Genomic DNA, 13,083 nt, shown 5'->3' on the forward strand with positions numbered 1-13,083 from the left:
CAGGCAGAATAGAAATCTGGAGCTGGAAAGGGAGACAAGGGTCACCCCTTAAATTTTATGCTGCCTTGCTGCAGTTGCAGAGATGCTTGGAGGCCTCAGAAGGGCGAAGCCAAACTAAGACCTGGCCTTCCTTTCTGGGATATGATGGGCTGGGCTTAATGTTCAGCTGCTATGCTTCTGAGACACTTGCAACATATGTTTCAGGAGTGCAGAAGGAAAGCAAGCCCAGTCCGCTACCAACCTTGGACTTGCAACTGCAGGGCAACCCCCTGGCTGCTTCTCCAGCCCCCAAGGCTGGAAGTCTGAGGTTCATCCTGCTTGCCAGAAGGATGCACAACATTTGCCATGATGAGAGGAACTGTGGACCCTTGCCCATAGTCATTAGTGCTAACGGTTTAAGACTGGTTGCCCCAGGGCACTGCTTAGTTAATTAAATTGGATCGCCACTGAGCAAAAAACCAGTGGCAAAGCATGAGTGTCAAAAAGTGTCACAAGGCCATGCTGTGAAAAGCAGACCCCCTCCCTCTGCATTGCTGGAGTCTAACCAAAATCCATGCCTCCCTTATTGCCACAGATAGCTTCTATGGCAGGAAGTAGCTGAAGACGGCAGTGCACATTTGTCTATGACTGACAATGCAATGCTCCACTGTGCATTTAGGGAGGGAGCATTGAATTAAAATGAGAGAGTGTACTGTGCAGGGAGCCCAACTTATCATAGGGCTTAATTTGAACCAGATCACAATGCCAGGGACCTTGTAAACAGCCACAACCAGAGCTCAAACAGGTTGAATTGAGAGTCTTTTAAGGAGACTGACTTCCAGGCAAATATGACATCTCTGAACTACTGAACTGCAGTTGAAGCAAATGGGCAGAATTTGAGGCATAGTTCTTACAGAGGTGTTGAAGATGTTTCTGGGCTGTACCACTTCTGCCAGCAGATGGAGGGATGCATGACAGAATGCTTCTCCATTCAAAAGCACAAGGAGGCTAAGTCAGAACACACACACACACACCCTCTCGACCAACAAGCAGTTCTTGGACATTCAGGGATTTATTTTTATTATGGGTATTCAAGTTTTCCCAAACCTCACATACTGTCTTAAGTGCTGCAGTACAGATGCAGCTTTAACACCTGGGTAAGAAGGCATTTCCTGCCAACCTAGCAGTTCGAAAGCACGCAGTGCAAGTAGATAAATAGGTACCACTCTGGCAGGAAGGTAAACAGCGTCTCCGTGCGCTGCTCTGGTTCGCCAGAAAGCGGCTTAGTCATGCTGGCCACATGACCCGGAAGCTGTACGCCGTCTCCCTCGGCCAGTAAAGCGAGATGAATGCCGCAGCCCCAGAGTCGTCCGCGACTGGACCTAACTGTCAGGGGTCCCTTTACCTTTAAGAAGGCCTTAGACTTGGGCTCATTTTGTTGGGCTTTAATAAAACAAATAAACAAATGCTTTAATCCGTCGTGGCCTTTGTATGTGTGCATGGCAACACTGCTCTCAAGCTGTAGCCAAGCCTTGCCCATCGTGGTGCCCTCCAGATTATGCCAGGCTACAAAACATCTCCCCATCATCCCTGAGCATTGGCCATGCTGGTTGGGGTTGAAAACATCTGGAAAGCACCACAATGAGGAATTTTAAAAAGTCAAAGCCTAGATGTCAATTGCCATATAGGGTAACGAAAAAGGTGCATAAACCTAGACCTACAGTGTCTTATCTGCGTACCCCACCCAAGCTGTCCTGGCATTGGGAATGCCACTTTCAATTACTGAAAGCCAGGAAGAGGCATTCATTTCTGCAGGTGCCCTGCCCACCCCAGAGAGCACTGCCTGGAACATATATATTTGCATATATTTAGCTTGCTACTGCCTGGCAAGTTTTGGCCACCTGCCAGGAGCATCAGATGTTCAACTTCCTGAAGCCACCTTCCCAACTAATCACAAAAGGCCAGGCACGTCCTACTCTTGCACCTTTCACGACAGAACTCAGCAGGTGAACCTCTATGCACCATGGGGCTGAATTGAGCACCTGCTGGCCTCTACATATCCCCGCTGCTGCCAAAAGCACAGGAGCAGAGGCTTTTTTTTTTTTAAAGGAGGGGTCAACTCATACCCTCTTCATTTTTGGAATAAAGCCCACACTGCCTTTTGTTTCTTGAATCAGGTGCTGAACTGGATTCAACATTGTCCAGGGGCAGAATTAATCTCCCTCCTACATCCTTTCCGAAAAGAGAGGTGGCACGGAAACCCCGCTGGCCAACGCACCCCCAGCTTCAAAATAAAGACAATGCCATTCAGCCCCCCCCTTTCCTGATCTCTTTATCCACGGGCTCTAAATCGTGCTGCCCAAATATTCCCCACTAACCGCATTATTATTATTTTTATTATTAACTGGGGGAGAAAACACGCGCGCCCACAGAATCGCTAATCCGGAGCTCGCCTCCGCTGCCCCACCCCCCCCAAAAAACCAACACGGATCCAGCCCGAAGAGTCTCCAAGCAGGAGGCGTTTCTCTCCCGGGCAAGGCGGCTCTCCACCAGCGCGCAGGGGAGGCGGGTAGGTCCAAAACCGGCTGCGCTATTGCGCGACGCAATCCCACCACCACCTCGCCTTTGGTCTCCCAGGGAGGCTCTGCCTCGCCGCCACACCCCTTGCAAAAAAAAAACAAAAAACCCTCCCAACTCCCGCAGGATGAATGAGCAAGAAAAAATAATTATAACGAAGAAGCAAAGTTACCTTTTTTGCTGCGGGACGCGCGGAGCCTTTCGGGGCTTTTCCTGCCGCAGCTGCTGCTGCTGGAAGTTGCTTCGCCTCCCCAGCCGGATGTCGGAGTCTTTGGAGGCAGCGGCAGCTCCTCGCTTGCGCTCACGAGAGCGGAGCCTCCCTGGCGAAAGGAGGAAGGTGTGCCCGGGCTGCCTTTCCGCTGCAGACCTCAGCGATCGACCTTCCACATCACCCAGCCACTCCCTCCCGGAGCGGGCGGCGGAGGGGAGGGCGGCGGCGAGAAGCGCGCAGCCTGCCTGCCTGCCTGCCTGCTTGCTTGCTTTCGTCCGTGCGCCCTCGCCCATCCCTTGGCTTGGCTAATGTTGGGAACATGCGCGCCGCCTGCAAGCAGGAGCCGGGCTGCAGAAAACGCCAAAGGCGAAGCCTGCTGTCAGGGCCGGACCAAGACTTTTTGGCACCCGAGGCGGAACACAAAACGGAAGAAGCGGGGAAGAAAGATCTACATCGCGAACAAGGGTGGCAGCATAGCTGTCAAGTTTCGGATTTGAAAATAAGGGATCAGCACCCTCACCTGTCCCGGGGACAGTCTACGGTTCTCAGGGACAGTCCACGCCGTGGTAATCCCCCCAGGCTACAAATTAATTTACACCAGGCTACACACCATCCTCTTTCCCCACATTCATATGTGGGATTTGACTGGAGTAACACATGACTGGAAAGGTTTGCAGTTCCACAAACATAGGTGTGCACTGCCTCGAAATAAAAAGAAGTGAACAAAAGAAGGCTCACTAGGGGGGCATTGCCACAGGGTAGAGACGTGCCTGGGGAGAGGAATATTCCCTTTGAAATAAGGGGAGAGGAATATTCCCTTTGAAATAAGGGAAATTTAAGGGATATAAAAAATCAGGGATAGCAGCGGGAAACGGCTTGGAATAAGGGAGTTTCCCGCAAAAACAGGGAGACTTGACAGCTATGGATCACTGCCAGTTTTTAACTATGAGTAAATCGCAGTCTCTTGGGAGTTGGCCACCCCTGCCCTATTACATACATAGATACACACACACACACACACACACATTGCTTTTCCCCTTTAAAAATGTTAAGGGCATAGCTGTCAACCCTCCCTGCTGTTCCTACTGCTATAATAAGGGAATTTCCCGCAATAAAGGGTAAGGTTTACAGCTATGGTTAAGGGGTACTCTCATTTTCTGGGCTATGGGTGGCAGGGGACCAGCAGCGCATCCTGTCTACCAGAAGGCCCCTATAGAGGCGGCATGGTGGGGGTAGTTTGCTGAGTAGGAGGCAGATCTGGCCTCCAAAAAGAGTACAGTGGTACCTCGGGTTACATGCGCTTCAGGTTACAGACTCCGCTAACCCAGAAATAACGCTTCAGGTTAATAACTTTGCTTCAGGATAAGAACAGAAATAGTTCTCTGGCGGCGCAGCAGCAGCGGGAGGCCCCATTAGCTAAAGTGGTGCTTCAGGTTAAGAACAGTTTCAGGTTAAGAACGGACCTCCGGAATGAATTAAGTACATAACCAGAGGTACCACTGTATCTGCTTTGTTGCCAGATCTGCCGTCCCTGTGGATCCTGCCGCCCGAGGCAGTTGCCTCACCTTGCTGCAAGGGTGGGCCAGCCCTGCCTGCTGTACCATTGCTCCAGCCAGACCTACAATCCGAGAGGTTCTCCTATCCCCACCTGCACAGGGTGCACCCATTTCTTCCGCAAAGAGAGAGAGGTTTTGTGGTTTCTTATTATTTATTAGATTTGTTGTCCAGGGCAACCCAGAGTAACTTACAAGCAAATAGCTTTAGGCTGCAATCTTTACCCTGCTGACTTGGGAGTAAGCGCACTTGAACCCAACAGGGCTTCCTTCTGAGTAGAGATGGCTAGGTCAACACCATTAGTTATTGCCGGCACCTGGCAAAATCCAGCAGGTGTTTCTTATTTTATTTTATTTGATTTTATTTTATTTTATTTATACCCTACCTTTTCCCCTGACAAGGACTTAAGGCAGCTTACAGATAAAAATAAGAGCAGCTCAAAACATTGGGGGGAATAATTTAAAATAATTAAAAATTGATAGCATAGATATAGACAGTGCTTTTTCTGGGGGGTACGGAGGGGTACGCATACCCCTAAACATTTTGTGATTCTTTGTACTTTTGTCCATTTACTGTATTTATTTTTCCCAATTTGAATTATAAAATGGTGGTTTATTGGACTCAAAATGAGAGTACCCCAAAACATTTATTTAAGGGGAAAAAACACACGAGATAGATGATAGATAGATAGATAGATAGATAGATAGATATAAATAGATAGATAGATAGATAGATAGATAGATAGATAGATAGATACAGATAAATAGATATTGCAAATAACTACAATAAAGCAGCATGGCACTAGCCCTTGCATTAAATGCATTCAGTTCCCCAAAGCCTGTTGGAACAAGTTCAAAGGCAGTGGTGTAGCGAGGGTGGGGCGTTGGGGGCGGGCAGCCCCGTATTCCAGCCTGGGGAGGGTGACACTCTGCGCTACCCCCCCCCCCCGCAAGTGTGACTCCCAAGCTGCCGCCCGGCAGCCCTTCCGTGCGAGCAGCCGCCGCCGCACAGAAAGGGTGCCAGGCGGCAGCTTGGGAGTCCGGGCGGACTGCGCATGTCTTCACAGACTGCGCATGTGCGGACATGCACAGTCCACTCAGGGTGCTATGGACATGCGCAGTCCGCCCGGACTCCCAAGCCACTGCCCAGCACGCCTTTTCTGTCCCTTCCATGCAGCGGCTGCTTGTGCAGAAGGGCTGCCGGGCAGCGGCTTGGAAGTCGAACTCGCAGGGGTTGGCCGGGCGCAGCCAGTTTCCAGATCGTGAAGATTGCCTGGCTTGCTAACTGACTTGCTCTTCTGCCTTTAGCAGCCACTTCTTTTGCACAAATCAGCAGATGCTCTTCACGATCTAGTGGTTAATGTTGTCTCTTTCTGTAAAGTAAAGGTAAAGGGACCCCTGACCATTAGGTCCAGTCGTGTCCGACTCTGGGGTACCTATTTATCTACTTGCACTTTGACGTGCTTTTGAACTGCTAGGTGGGCAGGAGCTGGGACTGAGCGACGAGAGCTCACCCCGTCACGGGGATTTGAACCACCGACCTTCCGATCGGCAAGCCCTAGGCTCTGTGGTTTAACCCACAGCGCCACCCACGTGTCTTGCTGTACTTTGCCATTAAATGCACAGGTGCAGAGGCTGGGCAAGGGAAGTTTGAAAACTTCAGTCGCCAGCTTCTGAAAGAAGAGTAAAATGAGATAGGGGGCATTTGAGGGGGGCAGAGAGAACCAGAGCAGCAGTGAACCTGAAGCATTGAGGAAGGCTGACTAGGCTTTCATTAACTAAGCAAATATTTGTTTACAGGTCTGTAGCAATTTTCGGAAGAAACCGGATGCAGCTGGATAGCACCACCTAGTGGTGCTTAGAGTGGAAATCATACGGATTTTGAAGTGGAAAACATTTCCCTGTTGTTGAAGTGTCACTCCCCCCTCCCCCCCCATTTGATGTTAACATTTTTATAAGCTAAAAATAATTTAACAATGTCCTCCCTCCAACAAGTTTGGGGCTGCAGATCTTCCATGCACTCGGCACCAGAGATGTGGAAGAAGTGGCAGATTGAGTATTGTTGCTTGTTTTGTAAAGCCAGAATTGGGGAGCGTACAGTGATGTTTGCCAGTCTGTGGCTGATTTCTTCATTTGCGATTTACAGTCATACCTCAGGTTATGTACGCTTGAGGTTGCGTACTTTTTGGGTTACGAACTGCGCTAACCCGGAAGCGCAACCCGAAGCGCGTGCGAATCGCGCATGCGCTGGCGTGTTTTCACTGTCTGCACATGCGCAAACCGAATTTTTCGGGTTACGTACAGCGACCCGGAACCAATTAAGTACGTAACCCGAGGTACCACTGTACAGTCTTGCTTTTTCCTTCTCTGTCTTCTTAACCTCCAGTTTTAGCTTTTAGCAATTTTAGCGATTGTCAGCACCCCCACCCCAAAGTTCAACAACTCTGGGCAATCCCCCCCATTTCCTTAATTTGGAGTCCCCCCAAATAGGAGTCGTGTTGATGCTCTCCCTTGTATCTCTTGCGGCTCATTCAGCGCTAATTGGGTTCTTTAAAGCGGGTGGCACTGTGGTCTAAACCACAGAGCCTAGAGCTTGCCGATCAGAAAGTTGGCAGTTCAAATCCCCGCGACAGGGTGAGCTCCCATTTCTCGGTTCCAGCTCCTGCCCACCTAGCAGTTCGAAAGTACATCAAAGTGCAAGTAGATAAATAGGTACCGCTCCAGTGGGAATGTAAACGGTGTTTCTGTGTGCTGCTTTGGTTCACCAGAAGCGGCTTAGTCATGCTGGCCACATGACCCGGAAGCTGTCTACGGACAAACGGCGGCACCATCGGCCTATAAAGCGAGATGAGCACCGCAACCCCAGAGTCGTTCCCGACTGGACCTAGGTCAGAGGTACCTTTACCTTTACCTAAAGCTGAGCTACCACTGCTGTCAGTCAAATATGACACATCTTGAAATTTGAGCACCCCTCTTTTTATAATGGGTTTTGTGGGTTCTGATTAAGAATTCTCCCAGTTATAGCCAATTTGACAGGCCTCTTTCCTGATCCATGAATTCTTTAAACAGCAGAACCCTTGCTAGTATTACTCTTTAGGGGAGCAGGTGGCACTGTGGTCTAAACCACTGAGCCTCTTCTGCTTGCCAATTGGAAGGTTGTCGGTTTGAATCCCCGCAATGGGGTGAGTTCCTGTTGCTCGGTCCCAGCTCCTGCCAACCTCGCAGTTCGAAAGCATGCTAGTACAAGTAGATAAATAGGTACTGCTGCAGTGGGAAGGTAAATGGTGTTTCCATGCGCTCTGGCACTTGTCAAAGTCTCCCATTGTGCCAGAAGCGGTTTAGTCATGCTGGCCGCATGACCTGGAAAGCTGTTTGTGGACAAACGTCAGCTCCCTTGGCCTGAAAAGCAAGATGAGCACTGCAACCCCATAGTCGTCTCTGACTGGTCTTAACTGTCCAGGGGTCCTTTACCGTACCTTTACCTTTTTTAGTCCCTGCCTAAGGAGGTAAGGGATGCTGGTGGCGCTATGGGTTAAACCACAGAGCCTAGGGCTAGCTGATCAGGTCGGCGGTTCGAATCCCCGTGACGGCGTGAGCTCCTGTTGTTCGGTTCCAGCTCCTGCCCACCTAGCAGTTCAAAAGCACGTCAAAAGTGCAAGTAGATAAATAGGTACCGCTCCGGCGGGAAGGTAAACGGCGTTTCCATGCACTGCTCTGGTTTTCCAGAAGCGGCTTAGTCATGCTGGCCACATGACCCGGAAGCTGTATGCTGGCTCCCTCGGCCAGTAACGCGAGATGAGCGCCGCAACCCCAGAGTCGGACACGACTGGACCTAATGGTCAGGGATCTCTTAACCTTTAAGGAGGTAGGGCAGTCTTAATCTCTGCTAAGTTTTTGCACTGCTTGTGCAAATTGTTAGATAATTATTTCAGATTGCACTTTAATTGATTGGGTAATTTGTTCAGTTAATTATAATTTTTTTAAAAAAAATTATTTATTTTTATTTTATTACTTGCTTTGGGCCTTTGCGAAGAAATGTTGAGAAATGAAAAAGATACAGCATGTTCAAACAACCATTAGCCGTGGTCAGGGAGGGGGATATTGTGACATTCCTTCCTTACACCAGAAATTGCAGCCAGTTCGGTGCACAGGAGATTTGCACGATCATATCCGATGGAAGAGTTATGCTACCAGTGAATGTATTAAATTCATAGAATCATAGAGTTGGAAGAGACCACAAGGGCCATCCAGTCCAACCCCCTGCCAAGCAGGAAACACCATCAAAGCATTCCTGACAGATGGCTGTCAAGCCTCTGCTTAAAGACCTCCAAAGAAGGAGACTCCACCACACTCCTTGGTAGCAAATTCCACTGTCGAACAGCTCTCACTGTCAGGAAGTTCTTCCTAATGTTTAGGTGGAATCTTCTTTCTTGTAGTTTGAATCCATTGCCCCATGTCCGCTTCTCTGGAGCAGCAGAAAACAACCTTTCACCCTCCTCTATATGACATCCTTTTATATATTTGAACATGGCTATCATATCACCCCTTAACCTTCTCTTCTCCAGGCTAAACATACCCAGCTCCCTAAGCCGTTCCTCATAAGGCATCGTTTCCAGGCCTTTGACCATTTTGGTTGCCCTCCTCTGGACACGTTCCAGCTTGTCAGTATCCTTCTTGAACTGTGGTGCCCAGTATTCCAGGTGAGGTCTGACCAGAGCAGAATACAGTGGTACTATTACCTCCCTTGATCTAGACGCTATACTCTTATTTTGGTGCAGTGTTCCTTCCAGGAATAAGATGTGATGCATGGACTTCACCTTGCAACATAATCACAGTAGGAAAAGTGTGTGGCCTCTTTGCAACAAATGGAACACAAAGGCAGTCGTATTGCACTGTGCTCTGAGCGCAACTAAAGATGCTAACAGTTCGACCTCATGCATCACCGGGAAGATCTGAGTTCAAATCTTTGCTGGCTCATGAAGCTTCCTGGCTATAGCTTATCGCTGCTCTTGAGGTATCTGAGGGCCCTCTTCACATGTGACATATTTCCTGCCACAGAAGCCGGAAAGAAAGCTTCTACAACATGTGACAGTTGTACTGTAAAGCTGCTGCAGGCTTTGGCTTTTCAACTTGAGCAATTTCAGCAAAACAGTCACTCAAAGGCCAGCTGTATCACAAGAGGTTGCACACAGAAGACTGGGCAATGCAAGTCTGTCACTGCATTAATAGAGAAATGACTGAGATGGCTTGAAAAAAACATTTCTGGTGTCTGATGAACAAGGTGTATTCATTTACAGTTTAATATAGATTTGTCCCTTTATTAGATCTATTTGGAGATGATAATATATACATTCAACCAGCTTACAATGTTGACAGGGTTTTATTAAGATTTAGTGTCAGGAATAACGTAGCCCTGGACACAGCAGAGTGAACACAGGTTTTCTGGAAGCTTCTGGCTGTAGAGCATTGACTGGACAGCACAACGCAGGAACTCAGCAACTCACTTGGATAACTATATACAGTATTTATTGCAGCAACTAGTATCCATAAGTTACTATATACAGACTTAGGAAATAAAAGAAACAAAAGTAAAACCTCTCTCCTCTCTCTCTCTCTCTCTCTCTCTCTCTCTCTCTCTCTCTGTGTGTGTGTGTGTGTGTCTGTCTCTGTCTCTGTCTCTCTCTCTCTCAACCTTCATTAACCAAACTACACAACACCACAGAAAACACCACACAGAGCTCATCTCTTTAGGAACTCCTTAACCAATCACAAGATTGTTACTAAGGGTCTAGAGAGAGAGTAGATCTTGGCTTTCAGCCAACAGTTAATTGCCAGAGGTGGGTAGCTGACTTTCTGCACGTAGGCACTTTGAAATCTCTAACAGGTTTTCTACTGTGTTCTCATCTGTGTTGCCACACAACTCAGTGAGTTTGTGTGGGCCAGACTCCAATACATTCCTGGATCCAGTAAGCCTCAAGGCTTGGGGTATTGAACTGGGTAAAGGTAAAGGGATCCCTGACCATTAGGTTCAGTCGTGTCCGACTCTAGGGTTGCGGCGCTCATCTTGCATTACTGGCCAAGGGAGCTGGCGTACAGCTTCTGGGTCATGTGGCCAGCATGACTAAGCCGCTTCTGGTGAACCAGAGCAGCGCACGGAAATGCTGTTTACCTTCCTGCCAGAGCAGTAACTACGGTATTTATCTACTTGCACTTTGATGTGCTTTCAAACCGCTAGGTGGGCAGGAGCTGGGACTGAACAATGGGAGCTCACCCCGTTGCGGGAATTCGAACCGCCAATCTGATCAGCAAGCCCTAGGCTCCGTGGTTTAACCCACAGCGCCACCCGCATTTTAAACTGGGTAAAAGCCACTTAATCCCAGGACCCAGCAAACTGAAAATTTTCAGTGCAGACTAAAAGTACTCAAATTTGCATGGGGGGGGGGAATTAAACTCCAACGTTTGCTGGAAAACCCACATCACTGCATACATCCCAATATTTTTCATATTTAGAAACTTGACCTACAAATGATGGGCAAATGTTTTATTGAAAACTTTATTAGTATGAATTCACTTTTGAAAGTGTGCAAACAATCATCTGCTTTGCATAGTGATAAAACACAGCAATCAATGTATAGAGGAATGGGTCAAATGAATCCCTTCGCTCCATAGCAAAAAATGATTTCCTAATACGGGGCGGTGGTCGTGGGAGGGACAGGGACCACCAGCAATTACAGAATAGTGCCAAGGGAAGCACACTCCTTGGTACTGAACACTTTCACACAAAAGAAAGAGGCACACTTCCCTGTGTTTTCCATGTTGTAAATTACTTGTTTGCTTGTTATCTAACGTTTCCTCATTGGGAGCTAATGGTTAGGAAATGGACCTCTCCTTCAAAGCCACTCGTGGGACTCCTCCAGGCAACTTGTTTCATCAGCATTCATCCTGATTTGCTTGTACATGGTTTCTAGACTATGTCTGGCATTTACTGAGCACCCGTTCTGATTTGTTTAAAGGGTGTTTTTATGACAATGAGCATTCCTCACACCAGTGTGGTGTAGTGGTTAAGAGCGGTGGACTCGTAATCTGGTGAACCGGGTTCGCGTCTCCGCTCCTCCACATGCAGCTGCTGGGTGACCTTGGGCTAGTCACACTTCTTTGAAGTCTCTCAGCCCCACTCACCTCACAGAGTGTTTGTTGTGGGGGAGGAAGGGAAAGGAGAATGTTAGCCGCTTTGAGACTCCTTCAGGCAGTGATAAAGCAGGATATCAAAGCCAAACTCCTCCTTCTCTTCTTCTTCTTCTTCTTCTTCTTCTTCTTCTTCTTCTTCTTCTTCTTCTTCTTCCTCCTCCTCCTCCTCCTCCTCCTCCTCCTCCTCCTAATTTGCTTATGGGGTGCTTAAATGCCTTCCCATTAGTCGTTTGTTCTCTCCTGCCCCCCTTTTCATCCCATGCACCTCTTGGGGATGTACACCTCCAATTCCTTAATTCTTTTCTGCATATTTTGGCTACTATTTGTGTGAGCAAGCAGCCCTAACAGTGTGTCGCACCCAAGAAAAGCACCGATCCAGGTGTAATTCGATGGCATCTTGTAAGGGTGCTCTCCTAGAGGTATGGATGTAAGATTCGGCATGTCCCCAAGTGTATTGTGGGGTTCACACCCCCAGTTCCCCATTTGCTGTTGTCATCCAACATCACCATGCGTTTATGAGCAACGCACAAATGCAACAGTTTTTATTTGAGAAAGGTGTTGTGGATCTCAGAGTGGGCTGCCCCCTGTTCATGGAGATATGATATGGGATAGACCAAAGGTTATTCTGGGGTTGAGGGAGATAAATCGTTTTTTGAAGTTTTCTAATTGAGTTGTGTGTCATGCAAAAAAAGAAACATGGAACTAGTAACCAGCTGTTTTCGGAGAAACAGGAAATTGTGCCCAGCAGTTCTGATGAATGTGCTGCTATGAATGTGATCGTTCCCATTGCGTTCCATCCATCTCAGATAATCCCCTGGGAAGCAACCGGGAATTTAGCTTTTGCAGCTGCCTCTTACTCTGTGCTAAACTGCTGCAATCTTTCTTCCTCAGAACTGTCTGCTGTTCAAGGAAACTTACTGGTGGCTGGAGCATAGCTATAGCTACGGGGAGTGGGGGGCTAGCCGGGTTTTTAGCCCTGGGCGAAGCCTCCAGAGAGCACCATCGAGGCTCCTGGCATGTGTGTGTTTGTACACAAATGCACATGAGGGTGCCAAACTGGGTCTTTGACCCGGGTGAAATAAAGCCTAGTTTCGCCCCTGGGGTGGAAGAGGAGAGAGGGAAGATGGATTGTTAGTGTGCCTTGCAAGGGCAGGCTCTCCCTCCCATGTAAACTTGCCTCTGCAGCAAGTACTTGAAAGCTTGTCTCACACAGGCTGAGGTGGGTACAGGCACATGGGAAAAGGCTGTATGCCCAACCTGCGGCAGGCTTCCCAGAGTTTGCCACCAGTGTTCCTATAAACTAAGAAAGGTGGGAACTTCCCTGAGAGTCAAAGGCTTTTCATTAAAGCTGTCAGGTTTTGCAGAAACGAAGGAAAGACTTTTTCCAGAGCTGATGTGCTAGTGTAGGGCTCAGCAAACTTACCGCGCCTTGGGCCTGTGTCTCCAGTGCTGGTCGCACAGGTCAGAGGAGCATTGGAAATAGCTTGCGTGCATGTGCATGGGCCTCCTCCGACCCGGATGTGCACCGGAAATAACGCTTGGTGTTTCCTCCGACCCGGAAGTGGGCAGCTGCGC

Source organism: Lacerta agilis, chromosome 16 (genome assembly GCF_009819535.1).
Source record: "Lacerta agilis isolate rLacAgi1 chromosome 16, rLacAgi1.pri, whole genome shotgun sequence".
In the NCBI taxonomy this organism is placed as follows: Eukaryota; Metazoa; Chordata; class Lepidosauria; order Squamata; family Lacertidae; genus Lacerta; species Lacerta agilis.